General features: G+C 40.5%; 1 non-coding gene across 1 annotated transcript; it reads right to left on the reverse strand.

Annotated features, from left to right (window-relative positions):
- Positions 1-626: 626 nt before the first annotated feature.
- Positions 627-733, reverse strand: LOC148296732 (small nucleolar RNA R71). The gene has a single exon (XR_015834178.1). It is a non-coding gene; the product is annotated as a small nucleolar RNA R71 (small nucleolar RNA).
- Positions 734-3,318: the final 2,585 nt, after the last annotated feature.

Here is a 3,318-nt window from a genome sequence, read left to right on the forward strand (position 1 = left end):
GTTTCAGGTAGTTTATGTCTAAAAATCCATTACTTGAACAAGTTAGGTCTTCGTTCCAACGTTCTAGATCTTTGAACGCAGGACCATCATTGCAACCCAGACGAGTGACCTCTGAAATTCAGAATCGTCTAGAAAGGGAGTTGTCAACTGCAAAAGAGCAAGCTCTTGCTACATTTACAAGTCTTGCTCTCCACACTGAACTTCCCGGTTCTTCACTTTCAAATTCGGAAGCAAGTTCAGACCAAGAAGAAGAAGAAATGATGGCTGCCATTGAGTTCATGGGAGAACTTGATATCCCAACAATTCCAGCATCTCCTTCAAGCATTTTGCTGCCCACTGTAGCTCGAAATTATGAGCTTAAATCTTCTCATCTTAATATGCTGCCTTCCTTTTATGGTTTACCTAATGAAGATCCATTGACTCATATAAAGGATATTTTTAATGTTGTGAGTTCTTTTCCCTTGACAGGTGTGACAGAAGATCAACTTCGAATGAGAGTGTTTCCATACACTTTAAAGGATAAGGCGAAGTATTGGTTGAATTCTTTGAAGCCTGGTTCACTCACTACATGGTCTGCCATTCAAAAGAAGTTCCTGGAAAAATACTTCTCCACGCAAAAGACCGACATGCTTAGGGACAAGATCTTGTTATTTGCACAGCAAGATGATGAATCGTTTTGTGAAGCATGGGAGAAATTCAATGGGTTGCTCAACCAATGTCCTCATCATGGGATTCCATTGAAGCTTCAAATGCGTATGTTTTATAAAGGACTAACCCCTTCTAGTCATAATATAGTCACCAATTTTGCAGGTGGTTCTTTTAAAACCAAAACTCCAGAAGAAACGTACGAACTCTTTGAGGAGATAGCAATGGAGACCCAACATACGGATACAAGAGGTAAACGTGTTATTAGTGGTTCTAATGATGCTTCTAGTGTGCAGATTTCAAAACTGGAACAAAAGCTAGATGCTCTTCTTGCATTAAACTCAAGAAGCCCTCCGAAGGAAGTGTGTAGCATTTGTGAATCTCATGACCATGCTACCACAGCTTGTCCACTTGGGGCTGGATATCCAGAATTTGTGCAAGAGCAAGCTAAGTTGGTAAATTCCTACAACCAAGGTCCAAGAAATGATCCATACTCTCAAAGTTATAATCCAGGTTGGAGGAATCATCCAAACTTTTCATGGAGAAATACCCAGAATCAAGCAAATCCCCATTCATTCCAAAGGCCACAACAATCATCATCATCATTGGAAGATATAGTGAAGCAGATGGCAATCAACCAATCCAATTTTCAGCAAACTACACAAGCTGCCATCTCCAAATTGGAAGTCCAATTAGGCCAAATAGCTGCTGAAATAACTCAAAGAGTGCCTGGGAAATGGCCAAGCCAAACTGAGATCAATCCAAAGAACCCAGAAGCCAAGGCCATTCATGTGCTCAGATCAGGTAAGATCATTGATAATAAAGATGATTCTAATCTTTCAAATGATGTTGTGATTGTAGAAAATGAAGAGGAGGAGACCATGGCCACGGAAGGAGAACAACTCAAAACTTCTCAATCTGCTCCTAAGGCCAAATCAGATTCTCAGAAATCCGATCAATTCCAATTGCATAAAAGGGATGACAAATTTGTGCCACCACATCTTCAAGAAGATAGATACGTGCCACCCGCTCCATATGTTCCACAGATTCCATTTCCAGGCCGTCTTAAGAAAGCAAAGCAAGATAAGGCTTTTAAAGAGATTTATGATATTTTGAGTAAAGTTAATATCAATTTGCCTTTGCTTGATCTTATTGAACAGATTCCTGCATATGGAAAATTCATCAAGGACTTGAAAACTCACAAGCTCAATTTCGCTCCAAATGAAGGAGTAAAGCTCGACCAGAATGTAAGTGCTGTATTGCAAAGGAAGCTTCCACCAAAACTAGATGATCCTGGCAGCTTTGACATTCCCATTAACATTGGAGGCAAGAAGGTTGGAAGAGCCATGTTGGACTTGGGAGCAAGCATCAATGTTTTGCCATATTCAGTTTATCAAGAGCTTGGCTTAGAAGGGATGAAGAAGACTTCAATGCGACTTGAACTAGCTGATCATTCTATAAAATATCCAAAAGGTATTGTAGAAGATATTCTAGTTCAAGTTAATACACTAATTCTCCCTGCTGATTTTGTAGTGATGGACATGGAAGACAATCCAAATGGAGATCGTGTTGATCCCATTCTCCTAGGCAGGCCATTCATGGCCACTGCAGACACAATCATCAAAGTGAAAGATAGCACTCTCTCCATGACTGTTTTGGGTGAAACTGTTGAATTTAAAATGCTTAATGCTCTATCTCAACCTTCTATCTCTCTTGATTCTTGCTTTTCAATTGATGTTGTGGATCATGAGGTTTCTTCCAAAATTTTGCAGAGAAAGTCTAATGATGCTCTAGAAGCTGTCTTAACACAAGAAGAGGAAGATCTTTGTGAACCGGAGTTCCAAGAAGTGGTGGCTGCCTTAGAAGTGTTTCCGCCATACCCACCATCCTTTAGGCCACCAATCGAGCCTCTTGGACCATCATCCACGAAATTGGAGCCATCCATTGTCATCCCACCAAAGCTAGAACTTAAACCTCTTCCCAATAATCTTAAATATACATATTTGGGTGCTAACGAAACTCTCCCTGTTATAATTGCTGCAGGTCTCTCCTCACATGAAGAAGAGAGCTTAATTAAAGTTCTAAAAGAGCATAAAACAGCCATTGGGTGGACCATAGCAGACATCAAAGGAATTAGTCCAAGCATGTGCATGCACCGGATTTTAATGGAAGAAGACAGCAAACCATCTCGTGATGCCCAAAGGAGGCTAAATCCCAACATGAAAGAGGTGGTTAGAGCTGAAGTTTTAAAGCTACTCGATGTAGGAATCATCTACCCAATTTCAGATTCTAAGTGGGTGAGCCCTGTGCAAGTTGTTCCAAAGAAGTCCGGAATCACCGTTGTGAAGAATGAGAAGAATGAGCTAGTTCCTACACGAACTGTCACTGGTTGGAGAGTTTGCATTGATTACAGGAAGTTGAACACATCCACTAGAAAAGATCATTTCCCCTTACCTTTTATTGATCAAATGCTTGAACGTTTATCTGGCCATGCTTACTATTGTTTTCTTGATGGTTTTTCAGGTTATAATCAAATTCCCATTGCTCCGGAAGACCAAGAGAAAACCACATTCACATGCCCATTTGGTACGTTTGCTTATAGAAGGATGCCATTCGGTTTGTGCAATGCCCCAGCAACTTTCCAAAGATGCATGATGTCAATCTTTTCAGATA

Source organism: Prunus avium, chromosome 2, assembly GCF_965620075.1.
Source record: "Prunus avium chromosome 2, drPruAviu1.hap1.1, whole genome shotgun sequence".
NCBI classification, from domain to species: Eukaryota; Viridiplantae; Streptophyta; class Magnoliopsida; order Rosales; family Rosaceae; genus Prunus; species Prunus avium.